The following is a 22,037-nucleotide window of genomic DNA, read 5'->3' on the forward strand; positions in this document are numbered from 1 at the left end:
GTCCAAGTACAATAGTAAAATGTGAGTTGGAGAACAAAAGGGAGCCAAGATGACATCTGGGAGAGATGTGGAGGTTTCAGCGTCATAGCTTTGACTCATGCTAAACAGGTTCTATTGGGCAAAGAAAATTTTAAACTAAGTCTTACCTCTCTATGTATGAGGATTCCCCTCAGTTGATCCAGACAACTTTGGAGACTTGTGGGATTGGTTATTTGATGAGTTCTTCAATGTTTGACAGCTGTAGGGTCTATGCAGAGCTCAGTGTGAATGGGGCTTCAATTAGTGTCATGATTGACCTGCAGTATATGAATAATTCAACTTATAATCAACCCATAAGCTGCATTATTCTGATCCTCATGAGCACCTTAAGAGGCCAATGTATTTCAACATCTGTGTAGAGCTCCCTATCAAGATCCCCCATCAATGAAAACTACCCCCCCCCCAGTCAAAACCCCATCCTCAAAGTCTTACCTCAAGACCTTCAGTTAAGATCATTTCCTCTGAAGATCACTCTAAAACCCCATGTGCAGATGCCTCACCCCCACTGAAGACATTCTAGAGGCTGAAGAATGGTTCAGAACTTGTCAGCTAAGATATAATTCTAAATAATGTAGGGTCATACATTTAGGATAATGGTACAATTCAGGTGGTAAAGAACTTATATGAATGAAAGAGCAGCAGGACTTGAGTGTGATGATCTTAAGGTGGCCAAACAAAAAGAAAAGTTAATGGCAAAAGCTAGAAGAACGCTTGGGTGCATAGGGAGAGGAATGACCTGTAGGAAAAAGGAGGTGATGGTGCCCCTGTAAAAGACTCTGGTGGGATATTATTTAGAATATTGTGTCTAATTCTGGAGACCAAACCTTCAAAAATATGTAAACAGGATGGCGTCGGTTCAGAGGGTGGCTACTAAAATGGTCAGTGGTCTTTGTCATAAAGCATATGAGTAGAGACGTAAAGGTCTCAATATATATACTTTGGAAGAAAGGAAGGAGGGGGAAGATATGATAGAGACGTTTAAATACCTATCCTGATTATTTTCGAACGAGAAGGGTGGCCATCTTCTGACACAAATCAGGAGATGGCTGGCCTTCTCCTAAAGCTGGCCAAATCGGTATAATCGAAAGTCAATTTTGGCTGGCTTCAACTGCTTTCCGTCGCAGGGCCGGCCAAAGTTCAAGGGGCGTGTCGGCAGTGTACCGAAGTTGGGATGGGGGCGTGGTTAAGAGATGGCCGGCCTCGGCCGATAATGGAAAAAAGAAGCTCAGCACTGACGAGCATTTCACCAACTTTACTTGGTCCCTTATTGTTCATGACCAAGCCTCGAAAAGGTGCCCAAACTGACCAGATGACCACCGGAGGGAATTGGGGATCACCTCCCCTTACTCCCCCAGTGGTCACCCACCCCCTCCCACCCAAAACAAAATTACTAAACATTTTTTGACAGCCTTTATGCCAGCCTCAAATGTCATACCCAGCACCATGACAGCAGTATGCAGGTCCCTGGAGCAGTTTTTTGTGGGTGCAGTGCACTTCAGGCAGGCGGACCCAGGCCCATCCCCCCCTACCTGTTACACTTGTGGTGGTAAATAGGAGCCCTCCAAAACCCACTGTACCTACATGTAGGTGCTCCCCGTTACCCTTTAAGGGCTATGGTAGTGTTGTACAGTTGTGAGTAGTGGGTTTTATTTTTTTTGGGGGGGGGGCTCAGCTCCCAAGGTAAGAGAGCTATGCACCTGGGATCAATTTCTGAAGTCCACTGCAGTGCCCCCTAGGGTCCTGGTTGGTGTCCTGGCATGTGAGGGGGACCAGTACACTACAAATGCTGGCTCCTCCCATGACCAAATGGCTTGGATTTGGCCGGGTTTGAGATGGCCAGCATTAGTTTCCATTATCGGCGAAAACCAATGCCGGCTATCTCTAATGCCGGCCATCTCTATGGGAGGCTCAAATGTTGAGATTTGGCCGGCCCCGACCGTATTATTGAAATGGAAGATGGTCAGCCATCTTATTTCGATAGTACGGTCGGGTATGCCACTTTCCGGGGTCAGCCCTAGAGATGGCCGCCCTTTTAGATGGGCACCCCTGTTCGATTATGCCCCGCCACGTGACATAAATGCACATTCTTTTTCAATTGAAAGGAAACTCTGGAATGAGGGGTTAAAAGATTAAGGTGAAAGGGGATAGACAGAAGTAACCAGAGGAAATAATTTCTTCATGAAAAGTGTGGTAAATTCATTGAATAGCTTCCCAGTGTAGCTGGTGGAGATGAAAACTGTATCTGAATTCAAGAAAGCTTAGGACAAGTGCATAGGATCTCTAAAGGAGAAAAGGGGATAGTAGATGGCATGGCTGGTTAGACTAGATAGGTCCTAGGGTTTTTGTTTGCCTTCTTTTTTCTTTTTCTTAAAACAAAATCGTTTGGGTTGCATACCAGTAATACTTGTCTATCATAGTTATTTTGTGCTTTTCCTGCAGAAAGTATTATATATTGCATACCTGTACATTTTGGGATTGCCTTCTGGTTAACTCTGAGCGACTTCTGTACAAATAATTGAATCTGAAATATCAACAATAGCTTTTCTTAGAAATATCACTTTTGCAATGCTATACTTGCCTAGTGACAAGGACAGATTTATATTTACCTGACATTGCTTTGCAGCTGTTAAAAAGGAAATGTTCTTGTGTAAATAGAATTTCATTTTACTACCCACATAGAGCATAACAGTTGTAACAAGAGTATAATAAAAGAAAGGTAAGTAGACATAAACAAACCTATACTCAGAAAGCATTGAACATCTCAATTTAGGGCCCAAAATTAAGTGTTAGATTTGTGAGGGGATTTAAACATATGAATGGTAACCCTGTCAAAATTAACAATGGATACTGTCAGGTAAAAAATACTTCTTTGAGATCAGGGAAGCATCTAAAAGCTAATATTTTATTATGATGGCTATAGTCTATAAAACTAATCATATTGTAGCACATATTTTTTAAATACATTTGGGAATAATTTTATATAGGTATTTTTTTGTGCAAAACAGCAAATATATGTACATAAAATGTTGTTTATAAAATCATCCCCATGTTAAAGTTTGTGTTATGGCAAGAATGTAATTTGGGTGGAGCTCATGTGGAGTCACAATTTATACATATAAGACTAGATTCATAAGAACATATGCTTTTGCCATACTGTGGCAGACTGAAGGTCCATCAAGCCAAATATCAGGTTTCTAAAAGTGGCCAACCTAGGTCACAAGTACCTGGCAAGATCCCCAAACAGTAGAATACATTTTATGGTGCTTATCCTAGAAATACAAAAATACAAAAACAATGGCTCAGCTTTGTCCAAAAATAATTTGTAAGAATACACAACTTTAACCGGACAAAACAAATTTACTGCAACACAGATATGTTGACTGATGAAGGTGTCTCATAACATCAATAACGTCTGTATATGCCAGCTTGTTATGTGGCTCACAGAACTGTAAAAGTTTGTAATCATAGACCACCTCCAGCCAACCAGTAGTGCCATATATCAATCGTTTGTCAAAGCCTGAGTATCAAATTGTCTCTCATTTATTAATTAAAGCGTTGGTGCTCAGGCACAAAAAACAATAAGTGCACTGCTGTTCAAAAAATAAACATTATTGCAATAAATTGACGAATAATGCACAAAATCAACTTAACTTGATAGCTCCGAACTCTGTGAGCCGTCTTCTAAGGCTGGAGCTCATCAGGTTTCAATGGTACAATATATCACCGTACTGGCAACTCCGATAGCGCTGTAAGCCCGACAGGACCCTGTTTCGCGGTCAACTGCTTTTTCAAGGGCATAAACTTTGCAACAGCCACTGATGTTGGTAAATCCTAGAAATAAGCAGTGGATTTTCCCCAAGGCCATGTTAATAATGGCTTAAGGACTTTTTGTTTAGGAAGTTAGCCAAACCTTTTTTTTTTAACCATGCTAAGTTAACTGCATTTACAACATTCTCTGACAACAAATTCCAGAGTTTAATTACAGGCTGTATGAAGACATATTTTCTTTGATTTGATTTATTTGCAGCTTTATTCCTTGTCCTCTAGTCCTAGTATTTTTGGAAATGGTAAACAAGCAATTCACGTCTACTCATTCCACACCACTCATTATTTTATAGATCTCAATCATATCTCCCCTCAGCCCTCTTTTCTCCAAACTGAGCAGCCCTAGCCACTTTAGCCTTTCCTCATAGGGAACTTTTCCCATCCCCTTTATCATTTTTGTCACCCTTCTCTGTATCTTTTCTAATTCCACTATAATGTTTTTGAGATGCGGTGACCAGAATTGCACACAGTCTTTGAGATGCAGTCGCACCATGCAGCGATATAAAGGCATTATAACATCCTCATTTGTATTTTCCATTCCTTTCTATTAGTTTTCTTGGCCACCGCTATACACTGAAAAGAGTATTTCAACATATCAACGATGACACTTTGATCCTTTTCCTGATTGGTGACTCCTAATGGGGAACCTTGTATCACATAGCTATAGTTTGGGTTCCTCTTTCCCACATGCCGGAATTGCTAGCACGGCTTTGTAAAAGGAGCCTTTTGAGAGGTATGCTCATAAATTGGCCTCTTTGAAAATTCACTGGAGCTTAGTTCATAAATATTTACTCAAAATTTCACTAGGGTTGATATTCAAAAGGGTATAACCAAGCAGGGATGGGGTTTGGGGAAGAGGGAGACCTGGTTGTGTCGCCATCCTATTAAGCCCAAGCATGCAGCATGGTGTCTGTGCGTTGACTGTGTGCCCTGTGCAGTAAATGCATGGTAGATGTGGGATATACCCCCCACATTTCTCACACAAATTTTACCCTTACTGCATGTTAATTTTTGTGGTAAAATGTGGTAATTGCAAAACCTACTGCACTTTAGTTAAGAAAAGTCCCTAGGTTTGTACTTGAGGCAATGAAAGATGAAATACCGGTAGGAGTAGCTAATCCAACTTCTTTCCCCCAAACCCCTAAAAACAACTCACAGAAAAAGACAATGGAGCAACTAATACTCAAGCACATACACTCATCTGGACTTAAGGCTTATAATCTACAGCTCCCCGAAAGCACTCACAGACCCAACACACAAACCACCAGGATTCTTTATCAATCTAGATAAGCAGCGCAAACAAACAACTGTGCTTATTCTCATAAATAATTGAGCACTGAACAAAAAAAATGTGCAATTAGCAAACAATAAAAGTAAGTGAAATATGGATCAATTATAACACTAACTAAACATTTACATACTGGCTAAAGAGTACCTGTGGAGATCAGGACATATAATTCACCAAACCTCAGCAAAGAGATCTGTCTCTCTTTTTTTCTGGCTAAGACTGAAGCAACAGTCAGCACTACTGGGTAATTTTCAAAACTCCAGGCCAATCAGAGCCCAAAACAGTAACGTTTCAAATAAAAACTGGTTACATCACTACAGACACTTCCTATTATCTGTGTGCTAAATAAAGGGGTCCTTTTACTAAGCCGCGTAAATGTATACGTGCGTCCAACGTGCACCAAAATGGAGTTACTGCCTGACTACCACGTGGCTCTTGCAGTCATTTCATTTTTGGTGCACGTCCGCTATGCGCATCTGAAAAATATTTTTTATTTTGTAGCGCACGTAACGAACGCGCTCCAAGTGGCATTTGGAGCACATAGATTATTACTGGCCAGTTACCGTGTGAGTCTTTGCCGCTAGGTCAATGGCTGGCGGTAAGGTCTCAGACCCAAAATGCACACGCGACAATTTTCATTTTTCCGCACTCATTATCGACAAATATTTAAAAATGGCCTTTTTTACAGGTGCACTAAAAAATGGATCGGCGCACGCCTGAAATCCATGTCTACACTACTGCAAGCCATTTTTAGCGCACCTTTGTAAAAGGACCCCAAAGAAAGAGAAGTCAGTCCTCTGTAACATTTAAACATAAACATATACCATCTGCTGGCCAAACTGGAGAAATACACTTCAGAACATAATGCAGGAAAATAGCCAATATATTTTACATACTTAAAACACACTGTTTTTTTACAGGAATCCATTGACAGTTATGTTTATGGATCATTGACCTGATGTACACTTATTACTGTGCTTCATGTGAATTTTTCCCTTTTATGCTATATTACTGTATTTTTGTAGTTTCTTCTGTTTTCTTCTGGTTGGTTTTGTATATTTTAACAAATAATTAATACAATTGAACTAGTAATCCCTGTTTTCCTATCTCTCATGCTACTACATTGTTCCTCCTCCTAGTAGTACTGCATGTCAGTGACCTGTGGCAGTGAATAACTCATTGATGTTATCTATGGGTCTCCCACTTCCATGGACAGAATGGCCCTGGCTTTAGCCACATACATTACTACTGGTTCCAAAGCAATGCATGCTCAGAAAAATCAGGGCATGTGGGCATTCTAATGTGCTCTGCCCCAATGCAAGAACATCAGTGTCGCTGAGAGGAACATGGAAGATTAAGCATGATAGGCATTGCATTCAAAGCCCTTTTCAGGCTCAAGGGGCTTTGAGTGCAATGGGGTCAAGATTCAGCTGGTAGTAATGAGCACTTTACTGAGCACTCCATATATTAAATGCTAGGCTATGTCCAGGATTTGGCACTGAATGTCCGGTTCATGTGGCGCTGGCTAATATATGACTGATTTAGACAATATTCAGTATTTAACTGGCCTTGGGTTGCCACATAAAGATAGGACTGTGCTTGATGTGGTCCCATTTATGCAGTTACCCTAGCTGGTTAAGTACTGAATATTAACACTAAACTAGCCAAGTGCCAACTCTCCCTGAGAAGTGTCCCCAAAATAGCCAGCTTTCACTTAGGCACTAACCACAAATTTTCAGTGGCATTAACTGATTAAGAGCCACTGAAAATTGGCAGATAGCCCTGAACAAATGATTTAAGCAGTCAGTGGCCATTTCTGGCTGGTTAAATTGTTTTGAATATTGACCAATATATCTTTAACTTATACTGTCTTTAAGATTCCGATCTCCTGCTGAAACACTCAATGCATTAAACCTTCAAGGAAATTCACACAGGAGTGTGAAATATAGTGAAGTGATTTACAATTCTAGTAAACAGATGTATTTTATTAGATGTTAGATACTATAATTTAAATACTGTTTTACCTTGTTCTCAAGATTACAAAAGACAAAATATAGAAAGTGGTGTTTCTATGCTGTGGATGAATAAACAATTCTACAGGGCTGACTGACCACTCATCTGCTGGAGAATCTCAGCATTCCAGGAAGCAGGTCCTTCAAAGAGGCTCTAAGAGACACAATTATCCACATGAGCTACCATTAAGATGTTTTATTTTACTGTTAACCCTAATTATTAGTAACTAGCTCTCATTGCATAAAATGGGACCTATTGAAAAATTGCATGAGTTAGTGGTAAAATAACATGTCTTAATGGTAGCCCATGTCGATAATTATGCCTCTAAACCTCAGCAAAGCACTGTTTGCCTAATTAACACTCTACTGTTAATGGCTGCCAAAAGTAAACTGGATTTTTGTTACACTGCATAGGTAGAGAACTCTGTCAACTCTTAAATGTTAAACAAGAATGTGCTCTTGTCCAGTAAACCAAAGATCCTTATATATTCCAGTAGTTTAGGGAAGATGAGCATAAACTCTCCCATCCATATCAAGGAACTCAAGCAGAGAGATTTGTCAAGTCAGTTCCTTACCTGGCTTGTGGTATTTTTCATACACCATTTGCAGCTTGTTGCTGGACATTTTTGAAGCAGCCTTCTAGTTCCAGGGGCCCAGGCTCCTTAGTTGTTCATGTGGTATCAGGCGTAGGAGCCAACTTTTCAAAATGATTGGGGGTGCTGAACACAACCCAATATTCTCCTTCCACCTACCACCACCAAAAAAAAAAAAATAGTCCTAGGTTGCATTGAAAGATAACATGAGACTCCATTTCCCGAACTTTAGCTTGCACACCATTCCTGAGACATTACTATACCATCAAAGCACTGTCCCCTGCATGTTTTAAAATCCAAACCACACCTTGTTAAGACATCTTTATACTATACAAAAACTTGAGCACAAACACACTCAAAACTTTACCATACCATAACAGTATTAAATCCCAGGACACAAAGAGCTACTGACTCATGTATGAAAAGGCAGCACTATAAATACTACACTAGGCCCTAAAACACCAATACACTACCTAGTGAAAAAAAAAAACAAACAAACAAGATCACTATGCATATACTACATGCAAGTAGAATACAGCATCATGGTCACACATGAAAGACACATGACACAACAAATATATCATAATGGACTAGAGATCAATATGAAGGTAAAAAAACTGAACTATAAACCTCAAGAAATCAGACTCGGCATACAGCAATACTAGAGAAATTGAAACTAAAATGCAAAATATCAGAAATGTGCGTTTCCAAAAGCTGACATATTCCAATTAGTATATTCAGAATAAAATACTTTGCTCTATCGTTGATGTCTGAGCATTTTATTTTTCTGTTCCCTTTGGTCCCAGAGTCACTTTTCTGCATTTATTTGTTTTGTTTTCTTGTCTTTGCTGTAGTGTGTCCATTTGACATTTCTTCTCGCTCCATGTCCACCATCCTCCTCCTGCATCCTTATCTGTCCTGTCTAACATCTCCCCTCTGTGACCCTGTCCTTTACCTTCCTCCATTTTCAGCATCTGCCCTCTCAGTGTCCTGATCCAGCCCTTATATTCTACACTTCTCCTCTGTGTGTGTGTCTTGCCCTATCCTGCATTCTCCCCTCTGTCCCTGTCCCTATCTATCCCCCTCCCCCTGTGATCAGCATTATTTCTCTATGTCCCTGCCCCCCTTGTGTCCAGCATTACCCCTCCGTATCCCTATCCCTTCTCAATGGCCAGCATCTCTTGTCTGTCTCCCTGTCCATCCCCTCTCTCTTTCCTTCTGCCCTTTGGGGCCAGTATCTCTCCCTGTAGCTTCCCACTCACACCACCTCACAATTCAGTATGGCTCCCTCCTGGGTCTCCAGTGTCTTTCTCCCTCTCTTCCACCCAGCATCTTCTTTCCCAATGTGTCCCCCCCCCCTCAAGCTGGTCCAGCATCTATCTCTCTCCCTCTCCCCTTTCTGACCAGCACTTCTTGTCTGTCTGTCCCTCCCCTCTCCCCTTTCATCAGAGCAGTAGGTCTCTCCTTCCCTCTGTCCCCGCAGATCCATCTTTTCTCCCCTTTTCCCCCTCCCAGCTTACTGGTGCTGCTAATTACCTTGATCACTAATGATGATAGAGGCACCGCAGGATTGAAAGGTGCTGCCTCAGGGCATTGATCTTCCCTGTGACACGTCATGCCCATGCGGAACAGGAAATTGCATCAGAGGAGGCAGGACATGTCACAGGGAAGACCAAGATCCCCAATGTCGCTCCTTTTAATCACTGCAGAGCCTTTAGTGGCAGCAATCAAGGTAGTTAGGAGCACCAGTGAGCCACGGGGAGTGGGAGAGCTGCTGGCAGTGGGAGAGTGCAAGAATTGACGATCAGTGGCATAGGCAGGTGGTGACTCGGATGTTTGGGGAAGCTAAAGTGGGGTGGGCTTGGGGTTGGGGCGGGACAAATTTAAATCCTTGGAGTGGCAACAGCTGTTTGAACACAACAGAGAAGCCCCCCCCCAAGACATCCAGGATCTCCTCTTTCTCTCCCAATCACCCCATCATTCAGGACCTTCTTTCTGTTTGTCAGTGTGTGTATCTCTCTCTCCACCTGCCATGAAACATCTCTTTCTGTTTCTTTCCCCCATCCAACATCATGCTTCTGTCTGTCTCTCTCTCCCTCTTTCCAAGCAACATCTCTTTTATCTCTCCCCCTCCCCTAGCCATCCTGGATCTCTTCTCTGTCTCTCTTTTCTCCCCTTACAATGATGCCCTTCTGTCTCTCCATCCCCCATCCATAATCTCTTTTCTCTCTCCCCTACCCTAACCATCCTGCAACTCTCCTCTGTCTCTCTCTTCCCCCACCTAATATCATACCCCTCTGTCTCGAACCCCACAACCATCCAGAAATGCTCCCCTCTCTCTTCTCCCTGTACTATCACCCCTCTGCCTCTCTTCCCCAAACATTCAGCATTACCCATCTCTCTTTTCCTCACTACCCAGCTTTGCCTCTCTGTCTCTTCTCTCCCCCTCCACCATCATCCTCTTTCTTTACTCCCATTTCTCATCTGTAACATAGAGCTCTATCTCTCTTTTTCCTCCCCACCCATTTGCTCACTGGCATCTCCACCTGGCTGCAGCAAGAAAAACAAAATATCTTAAAAAGAAAAACAAAATTGAGCTTCACCTTCACACTGCCTGCCTGCCCAAACTGCCACCTTTCTGATTCAGTGACTCAATAAACAGAAACTATGGGTGCGGTGTCATAAAGCTCTGTGCACCACTGTCAGAAATATTATGGGCATCTACTTGGTTAGTGTGTGCTAAAAACATTGCCAAGCCTTTGTAAACAGGGCCGTTAGTGTGTTGTGCATGAGCTGGGAGTTCTGTTGGCAATGGAAAAATCGGAAGGCCCTGACACTGTCTTCATATTTCTGAAAATTGAGTTGGAATTGGTGAGGATGGAGTTTTGGTTTCCAAAAGTGGACAACTCAGTGAAGGGAACTGATTAAGCGTGTGCAGTAATGAAACTAACCTTAAAACAGGTGTAGCCAATTTTGAGAAGAGTATTCACCATAGGCTTGACCAGGCTGACAGGTGGAATTCAGAGGACACACATTTTTATATGCAGTCCAATGAAAGTTTAAAAAAAATGTAAATTTGGAATTCTTTTTTGCAGGATTTAATGGGGTGCGAATGAGGCAAACACCAGCTCTTTAATCATGGAATTTGAAACTTTTTTTCCTAACATATCAGGTAGTCTTGGATTTGAGATTTATTTCCAGAGTACTAGATACATAGAACAATGATTGCCTGACTGAGTGACAAGAGGCTGGTTTAATAATGTAGCCTTTTTAGAGTTGTTCCCTGTGCATGTGATAATGGTAATTTGGAGGCCCCATTTGGCTAATGGAGGTGGTGGTCTGGGGATCAGATAATATTACAGTAGTGAAGCAGTTATTAGACTACTGGTTGTTTATCCTTTGATGTCTGAAGTTTTGAGGGGTTTGGTGCTTTGTTGTTTATGGCTGAATATTTTCTTACCAGCTAAGCATGTTCCTGGTCATTCCTTTTCAGTTAGAGATAGAGAATGAACCCAGGACAGAAATATTACATATCCTTCAATTCCTCAATGCCCTCCCTCCCTCCCTCCACTGAAGGAGGTTGTAACAGTGCCAATTCAAAGAATCCTAAAGGACATACAGATGCCTGTGGAACACCCTTTCAACAGCACACACAATTTCCACATACAATTTAATTGAATAACAAACCAATTAGCGCTAATAATTGGGCACTAATAATCAACTATCAGTGCAAAGTGGCAACAATTAGAATTTATGCATGCATCTTGCTAGGCATATTCTGTAATGATGTGTGCATAAATTATAGTGTGGATCTGAAAGGGGAGCATGGCCATGGGAGGGACATGGGTGGGTCAATCACATTCCAAGAATTTACATGCACTGTTACAGAATACGCCTGATCCATGTATAATTTAAGAAACCAAACAAGAGGGTGATCAGCATACAAACCAATATAGAAACAAAAAGAAAACAACACTGGGCCTTCAGGATTGAGATAATCAAAGTCCTTCTTTATTATGAAATTGACCCAACACGGGCCGTGTTTCGGCGCACAAGCGCCTGCATCAGGGGGTCTGACATAAAAATATAAAGATCAGAAATTATTCATATCACAACACAACAATGATTTTGCTACTGAGAGAAAAACATGTAATTTATACTAAATTGAACCTGCCGATTCCAAATATGAACTCCGAATTTGCCTGACATGTCTAAATTTTAAGTTATACATGCAAAGCCTATTCACTTATAATATTAATGCTTGGGATGCATTTGTACTAGTAGTGCAGAACTTCCTTGGGAACAGACGAGCTGAAAACTATGCTGAACTAGTAGACAATATTTATTTATTTATTTATTTATTGCATTTGTATCCCACATTATCCCACCTCTTTGCAGGCTCAATGTGGCTTACAATATATAGTGGAAAGTGGAAATGAGAAGAGAGTTAATATTAGTGTAACAGAAGTATATTGGGTAATGGAAAGTATGATGAAGATATGATATGGGGCACTGTTAACAATGCTTACTAGATATATGTGGGGTTTTCATATGTTTTAGTCACTGTGGTATGTCTTGTCGAAAAGATGTGTCTTCAACAGTTTTCGGAAGTTAGTCAGTTCATAGGTCGCTTTTAGGTTACGTAGCAATGTGTTCCAGAATTGCGTACTCATATAGGAAAAGGTTGATGCGTGCATTAGTTTATATTTTAGGCCTTTGCAATTTGGGAAGTGAAGATTAAGGAATGTGCGAGATGATCTTTTGGCATTCCTGGGTGGTAGGTCAATCAGGTCAGACATGTAAGCTGAGGCTTCGCCGTGGATGATTTTATGTACTAAGGTACATACTTTAAACGTGATGCGTTCTTTGAGTGGTAACCAGTGTAGTTTTTCTCATAGGGGTTTTGCATTTTCGTATTTTGGTTTTCCAAATATGAGTCTGGCTGCTGTGTTCTGGGCTGTTTGAAGTTTTTTGAGCATGTGCTCTTTGCAGCCAGCGTATAGTGAGTTGCAGTAGTCTAGGTGACTGAGTACTAATGATTGTACCAGATTCCGGAAGATGGTTCTTGGGAAGAATGGTTTTACTCTTTTTAACTTCCACATTGAATGGAACATCTTTTTGGTCGTGATTTTCGCATGGTTCTCAAGTGTTAGGTGCCGGTCAATGGTGACTCCAAGAATTTTCAGGGTTTCCGAAATTGGTAGAGTTAGTTTTGGGGTATCGATGGTAGTGAATTTGTTCGTGTTGTGTTGGGAGGTGAGTACTAGGCATTGGGTTTTTTCTGCATTGAGTTTTAACTTAAAGGCATCTGCCCAGGAGTGCATGATATGTAGACTTTGGCTGATTTCAGAGGAGATTTCTTTTAGGTCTTGTTTGAATGGGATGTAGATCATTACATCACCAGCGTAAATGTATGGGTTGAGGTTTTGCTTAGATAGTAGTTTGGCCAAGGGTGTCATCATTAGGTTAAATATGGTCGGTGAGAGGGGAGATCCCTGTGGAACTCCACATTCGGGTGTCCATGTGGCTGATGTAGTCAAATTTGATGTCACTTGATACATGCTTAAAACATATGAACAACATGGCTGCCAAATGTCATTGAAAATGCATTTCTTACATTCCCATCTTGACTTTTCCCACTCAGTTTGGGACACGTAAGTGACGAACATGGAGAGAGGTTCCATAAAGACATTTCTACAATGGAGAACAGATATCAAGGCCGCTGGAATCCCAACATGATGTGGGACTACTGCTGATTTTTGCAACGGGAAAATATAACCGGTCACAAACGCAAAAGTGGATGCCTGAAGCACTTTTAACAGTACTGTTTACTATGAAAACTTTGATGTAGATCAGGTAATTGTTGGAGTAAAACTCGTTCTGTAAAAAATTATTCAATGCTTTCCAAGTGCTTAATTCATTTGGGCAAACTTATGCATAACAAAATTTCCTGACGTGTTACAACAATTCTGACTTCGGATTTGGAATATGCACACTGAATTTAGTATAGGACAAATGGTTGTTGCCCAGTAGCACACGAAAAAAATTTTTTTGTTGTGCTGTGGAATCTGACTAGCGATACACATATAAAAACAAAAAAAAATTATTAGACATAAATAGATAAGATGATCATTTTCCAAAAAAAAACCCATAACAGGATAATAAGTACTTAAATAAAAACAATCAATATCAAAAATCATACAAAAGGGACCAAAATAATTATACAAACAAAAGATACATTCATGAGATAACCTTACCAAAAAGTTTTTGTGTCCTACAGGTCTGCTTGTGGACATAAAGGATATAGATAAACAATACAGGAAATGTTTCCTAAGGAATGGAGAAAAGGGGAGGAAGGCAACAGCATATTAATAGGTAGGCAAACCTGTACAGCCAATAGACACTGTTGTATTAAAATAATTGGAAATATAAAAAATGAAAAATGATTGGGAATAAACTGTAATAAAACAACCTGGTTAAATACTGGTGACCAATATGATGAAAACCATGCAAGGTAGCACAGCATGCTGTAGGGGTAAATGGGACCGTTTGAGACGAATCTGCCATGCGGTAAGATGACCAAACATTTTACTCTGACAGAAGAATCCTCTATATATCCTCCATGAACAAAGTTTCTCTATATATCTCCATACCAGAAAAATGTTTATATTGCAATGTGAAGAAAGAAAACAGTAGTGTTGTGTCAAGACAGAATGAATACTATAAACAAAGCTTCTCTGTACATCTCCGCACCAGGCAAACTGTGTATATTGCAATGTGAAGAAAGAAAACAGTAACATTGTATCCAGAGAAAACAGATAATGCCATTCCTGCACTATCAAACAAAGTGATTATAGCTTTAAAGAAGTGTGTACACTTGGGAAATGGAGGACCCACTCATCTATTAAGCAAAACATCTTTCAACACTCACAAACAGGAGTGCACAAATGTAATCTACGTTTGTCTCTCATAAACTATGTTTAGATTGTGTTGTTGATCATTAAATCTTGCTGTCCATATAATAAAAAATTGTAGATAAAAAAACTTTGTGTATCGTCAATATCGGTGGGAGAACAATCAAAACGTATACAGTATGTATTCAAAGTAGAGAGACGTGTTCATGGTATATATCCAGACCGTCAAATTTTATAAAAAACAAGGTGACAAAATAAATTTCTTTTAAAGACTTACCTAACTGTACAAGTCAATCCGCTTATGCTTCAGAACGCTGTCGGTAGAAAAAACTGCCAAAAGTAAATGCATGCGCATTTTATCCCTTAAATCAGGCAGTTAGAGGGCTGATGTGACACAACGGATCCTTTCAGCTCAGTAATTTTTTTTTTTTATAAAGAACCCTAACATGTTGTATCAGGTCATGGGGGATAATGTTTACGATAAAAACAAAGTATATGTATAGTAAAATGATCCTAGAAAAAACGCTTCGGTTAGATGCATTTAATCAACTAATGTCTATTTTACAGTTGAATATAACATGTATAATGGAAACAATCCTGACAAAGGACTGCTTGAGTTGGATGCATTTAATTGACTAGTGTCAGGTCAATTTCATAATAAAGAAGGACTTTGATTATCTCAATCCTGAAAGCCCAGTGTTGCTTTCTTTTTGTTCCATGTATAATTTAGACATGGAATTTACACCAAGATTCAGTTGGTATAAATCATCACGCCTAAAAGTTAGGCGTGGATCCTGGCTGAGCGCTATTCTATAAACCACACTCAACATGGAGCACCATTTATAGAACACAGCGGTCATTTTTTTCAGTGCCATATACATAATATTTTTCATTATGTTTCTGACATATTGTTACTCTCTAGGGAAAAGTATGAATTTTCTTATATAGAAATCAAACATTTAAAGAATCACAAATAATCCTAAGTTTATGAAATGTGAAACAAATGGAATAAGAGGCAGAAATTCAATCATTTGTATGAGAAGCACTATTTCCTCTGGTTTTCACACTGGTCTGGCGAATCCACTAAAAGATTAATTTTCTTTTCAGCATGTATATAAATAGCATCCACTTTCTTTCATCCACTTTTCAACAGCAGTGAAACAATCTTTACATTTGTTTGAACAGATTAAAATTTGAGAGTAGCAATTCAGTGTGCCCGGGTAGTATCTACATATAAATGGAATAGTAACTCACGATCTGCAATGATTTGACCTCCAGGAAGCATACATAATATAAAGAGGGGAACACATATTGGACCTGAGATAGATCCCTGTGCTACCTCTGGAAAAGAAGTCCAGAGGGGAGAGAAAGTCATTGAATAGCATAGCAATGAGTTTGCTCACAATGATTAAACTGAAACAGAAGCATTATCTTGGTGAATCTCTCAAGTTAACAAGAACTTTCAGTCTCCGAGGTACCCTAACACCTGACAGTTTTTCATGAATTGACAAATGTCTGCTAACATTAATCAAGATGGTTCATTTGCATCTACTTTTAAAAGTAGATAATTTTACCTCACAATTCGCTGCACATCCATTCTCTTCACACCACACTGGAACTATGGAAAAGTTTAATAGGTGTTAAGACATTTTGTGCTTTGCTTGATTAAACAAACCCACTCACACATTTCTATTAAGACTATCCCACTACGCATGTTAAAAAGTAGACTTCATCATCCAACAATATTCATTTACTTTTTATCAAGCTTCTAAGTAGCTTGTTTAACTTATTTGCATATTATAAGGCAGTTTTAATATCCTTTTTTCTCTATCAAAAGAATAAAGCTAAAACATTTATATTCTTGAGCTCTTCAGAGCTTGCAGTGATGGAACAATTTGCATTTTTGTTCACTTTTCTAAGTTCATAAAATGATGAAAAAAGTACAGGAATTAAAATATACTTTTTCTTTGTTTTCAAAAGCAGTTTTGTTTGACACTTTGAAAGCATAATTATCCAAAATACACAATGACTTTACTGGTTTGGTTTAAAACTTGACTTATTTTTTTCCCTCTGGGTAGAAAATGGGAGAAAATACATACTGCTGAATGCATTATTACTTTTCAGGTTTTGTTTTTGTTTGTTTCAAAAATAGGATTACTAGCAATCACCAATGTTATTCTGGGACTGGGGTCCCAGCATGCTGGTTTCCGCAAATGCTTAGTTCACATAAACATTCAGCCCTATTAACCCCCAAGTATCCCACAGATCAGATCTCTGTAGGCAGCATTGTTATAGGATTATGCACAACTTGTAAACAGGGGACAAATGGCTACAGAGTGCAATGGCGATGTAGAAGGGCAAACAGCCCTATCTTGTGACCTACAATGCTGTTTCACTGTGCTGCTTTGTTTAGTCATTTCCAGGTTACTGTAGCTACATATGGGGAGATTGGCATTGTTCAGTTCAGCTGACCACCCTCTCCCAAGTCCCCAAGGGATACTGGTTGGGCTGTAGCTGTTGAGCATCTGTGAGTGGGGCCTTTCCTGAAATGAAAGCTTTGGTCAGATATGCCCCTGCCAGATTCTGGGGGCATCCTGGCCCTTCAGATGGTGAGGAGATGCCCAAGAAATCAATCTGAGAGAGATGTATAAGCAATGTTGCCAGTGCCTGCACATGTGCATATCAGACCAAAGCTCTCGTCACAGGAAAGGCCCCACTCACAGATGCTCTACAGCCATGATCTATGAGAAGGGAGTGGAAAGGTAGACTGCAGTTATGTGTGCTCCCCCCCCCCCCCCCCAGTATGGAACCTAGTAGCAGCTTCCATATGTAATCCCCATTTATAATGGTGATTACTAAAGTTGCGCAACTGTAAGACTTTAACACTGGCTGAACGAATAAAAAACAAACAAGTCAAGTATCTATTGCTAAAGAATATGGTGTCACGTATCTTGAAGCAGAAAGACCAGCTTCTGGAAGACTGGCAAAACAATACAAATTACAAATCCACACTGGAAACGAAAACGGGCAGGAAAAGCTGAGGAGTTAGAAGATGCTCTTCTTCGGTGGTGTTCTTGAGTCAGGAGCAGACAGTTTCCTGTAAGTGGTCCACTGCTTATGGAGAAAACTAATCAGCTAGCTGAAAGTCTTGGACTAACTGAATTCAAAGCCACTGCTGGATGGTTGAAAAGATGGAAGGAGAGGAACAACTTAAAATTCAAAAAACAGCATGGCGAAAAACAAGTTTTACAACTATTGGGAATTAGTCAGATATAACACTTGACATTACAATAATTTTTAAATGTATTTTATATGTAAGGTATGCTCTAACAGTTCTTTTATTTTAATATTTTATGTGTATTGTATTATATATTTACATATTTGTTTTATCTTTTTTTTTTTTTTTTTGCAATTTGTTAGACCCCTGATGCAGGCATTTCATCGCTCTTCTCAATAAAGATCTATCATTATCTTGTTCACAGAGGTCCACTTGTGCTTTTTTCTACTAGGTGAAAGGTGAACAGCAGAGTAAGCTGGTTATGTAAATTGCTCACTGTGAGCTTTGGGATGATTATCTATTAAGGTTGATGAATAAAGGTAGGGTTAATAAAGCTCGCACACTAAATGAAGGCAGATGAGGGGGGCGTGTAAAGATGGCGGCACGTAGCTGACCGAGCTCTGCACCGCTCGGAAATCGGCGCTTGAAAAAAAAAAGTGTATCTTCCAAGTTATGCCACATACTAAAAGAAAGGGTATAGTCCGGGGACAAGCCTCGATAACCCGGACTTCCTCCCCGCATCAGGCCTCGATAGAGCGGTTCATCTCGCGAACTTCCACCCAAACCGAGAGGAGCCCGGCAGTCCTCCAGGAAGGGGAAATCCTGGAGGATTTGGGCCTAGATGTCATGCTATCTCCTCCGGTACTCGATCCACCGCCCCATCTGGAAGGACGCCAAAGCCAGAAGGGACCCCTGGAGACCGAAGTGGTTATTGCCGGGGGCCTTGTTCGAAGGCGCTGGTAAGGCGCAACCTGACGAGATGCAAAGACCAGAGGGCCTGAGCATTGACTGGAAGCAAGTAAGAACTGCTCCTGGGACAGTGTCGTTGGAAAACGTTTGGATAGTTCTCCAACAGTTGGTGGTTACCGTTGAGAAATCCACTAAGGAACTTTCCTCTCTAGTAAGTACTATGAACAATTTTTCTGTGTCTTTGGCTGACATTAAAAAGGAATTTGCTACTCAAACAACGAAGCTTAATCAGGATGTGAAGAAGCTACAAGATTTATGCTCAGAGTTAATAAAAGACAAAATTATAATAACTAGAAAGATTAACCAAATTGAAAATTATAATCGGAGACTAAATTTGCGCATATTGAATTTTCCGAGAGAAAATGGAATTCCACCTCTGGATGCATTTAAAAAATACTTGGTTGAAGTTTTACAATTCTCCTCAAACTTGTTACCTCCAATAAATAAAATCTACTACATAAGGAATAAACCTTCTGATATACCTACAACCAATGAGGCGCAAACAGTTCTAAATGTATCCGACTTGCTTGAAACTACTTTATCCGAAAAATCAGAAAGAATGACTCTAGTGGTTCAATTTGTTTTTCAGCAGGATGTCGATGCTGTTAAAATAGTATATTTTCGCAAAATGAATGAATTATTCTGTGGTAAAATTGTACACATTTTTCAAGATGTTACAAAACAGACACAAGAAGTTAGAAAGTTGTTTTTGAGTATGAGAAAGGAGACACAAGATTTGGGTGCCTCGTTCTTTCTGAACTATCCTAGTAAATGTACTATTAAATATCAGGGTTTAAAATATATCTTCATTCAGCCAGAGCAGCTAAGAGTTTTTCTTGATTCTAGGAAAGTATAAATTCCTATGGTTATCCCCTAACTGATTGAGTTATAGAATAGATGGATGGAAAATCGTGCTAAGCCTATCTACTGTTATAAATTTTTCTTCTTTAGATTTAACCCCATTAATCTAACGCATGCCCCCTCTTTAAAGTTTTCTTTTGTGATATAAAAAGGACAATTATTGGAATCGCGTATTACTGTACTTAAGTGGAAGATGTAATTCTACAAAATATTTTCTTGTCTGTTTTTCTGAAGCAAGATTATCTTGTAATGTAAAATTTTGAAATTATAAAAATAAAAAAAAATAAATGAAGGCAGATGAAGCCGGTGGCGTGGGAGTGGGGGTGGGGGTGTCTCATGAAAAACTGTTCACCTGAATCTACTTTCTGGGGTTTGTACCCATCAGACAAGCAATAAAATGTTTTGGGAGCCATATAGAGGAGCATAATCAAACGCGCACGCCCATTTCCATGGGTGTCTATCTCCGAGAACAAGTACGTGAAGGGGCGGGACAAACTGTATTTTCAAAAAAAAAATGGGCGTCCATCTTTTTTCCAATAATACGGTTTGTGCCAGCCAAATGCATCGGATTTGTGCGGATTTGAGCTGGGCGGTATCGTTTTTCAGCAATAATGGAAACCGAAGGCGCCGAGCTCAAAAACAAACAAATCCAAGACATTGGGTCATGGGAGGGGCCAGGATTCGTAGTGCACTGGTCCCCCTCACATGCCAGGACACCAATCGGGCACCCTAGGGGGCACTTGTAACGATTAGAAAAAAAGTTAACTACCTCTGAAGTCCATAGCTCCCTTCCCTTGGGTGCTGAGCCCCCCAAATCCCCCCAAAACCCACTGCCCACAACTCTACACCATTACCATAGCACTTATGGCTGAAGGGAGCACCTAGATGTGGGTACAGTGGGTTTTGGGGGCAGTTTGGAGGGCTCCCATTTACCACTGCACTCACTAATAACTGCTCCAGGGACCTGCATACTGCTGTGATGGAGCTGGGTATGACATTTGAGGCTGGAAAAAAAGTTTTTAAACTTGTTTTTTTTTTTGGGTGGGAGGGGGATAGTGACCACTGGGGGAGTCAGGGGTGGTCATCCCTGATTCCCTCCGGTGGCCATCTGGTCATTTAGGGCACTTTTTTGGGACTTGTTTGTGAAAAAAAAAGGGTCCAAAAAAGTGACCCAAATTCGCGCTAAAAATGCCTTTTTTTTTTTTTCGATTATCAGCCGAGGACGACAACTCTCCTCGGCCGATAAACACACCCCAGTCCCGCCTTCACCATGCCTCTGACATGCCCCCGTCAACTTTGGCCGTTTCTGCAACAGATTGCAGTTGAAGACGCCCAAAATCGGCATTCGATTATACCGATTTGGGCGCCCACGGGAGAAAGACGCCCATCTCCCAATTTGGGTCGAAATATGGGCGTCTTTCTCTTTCAAAAATAAGGCGGATAGTAACCCTCTGTATAGAAGGGTAAGAGGGGAGGGTAACCTCCATAAGAAAAAGCCTTAACTGCAGGCCACAGACTCCAGAGAGATGGAATCAGAGAGACAACTAGACTCATAAAAGAGCTAAGACTATTCCTCCTGTTAGAAGAGGGGTCCCATCAGCAGAACAGCCATTGAAAGCATGTTCATGGCAGGTATGCCCTTGGGAGCACACTCAGGGCAAGAAGACGCTTTGGAGCATGCTCAGGACAAGGTGGAAGGCCTTCGGGAGTGCAATCTGTGCTCAGAACCCACCAGCAGTCCCTAGGCACTGACTCGGTGCTTGGGGCTTAGCAGAGGTCCCTAGTATTGCAATCAGCAGTCAGATTCCATCAGTAGCTGCAGGTAATGCAATTAGCACTCAAAACTGGAAACACAGTTGGTATTTGTGTTTTAGTTATAGGCCCCTGGAAGTGCAACTAGTGCTTGGAGTCCAGTGGAGGCCCCTGGATGCACAACTGAAGCTTTGAGCCTGGCAGTGAACATTTGTCAGGCTATACTGACCCAGACCCTCTTTGGAAGACCAGCAGCCATCAGTCAAGAGTGTACCGATAGGAGGGTAAGATCTGGGGAATGGTGAGCATTAACAGGGGGATGGACTCAATAAAGAAGCCAGGGGACATACTACCTCTTTGAAAAAAAAAGAACTAAATAAAGGAACAGGGAAATATGTTTGAAGGTGCCACATTGGTAAAGATCTGACTGGCTCCAAGAGTACTGTGTAAATGTTATTTAACATGTATAGAATGTTTGTACATTTGGGAAGCTTGCCAGGTGCCCTTGGCCTAGATTGGCCGCTATCGTGGACAGGATGCTGGGCTCGATGGACCCTTGGTCTTTTCCCAGTGTGGCATTACTTATGCACTTAAGTAATAAGTTGCTTATCAAATACCTTGCATCAAGAATGCTTAACATGTTGCTTACCAAAATGCTTTCCATAAAGCAAATGTATTACTGGTTTCTTACAATAAACAGCGGGGCATTTTCGATAGAACATCTAA

This window comes from Microcaecilia unicolor, chromosome 4 (genome assembly GCF_901765095.1).
Source record: "Microcaecilia unicolor chromosome 4, aMicUni1.1, whole genome shotgun sequence".
Classification (NCBI taxonomy): Eukaryota; Metazoa; Chordata; class Amphibia; order Gymnophiona; family Siphonopidae; genus Microcaecilia; species Microcaecilia unicolor.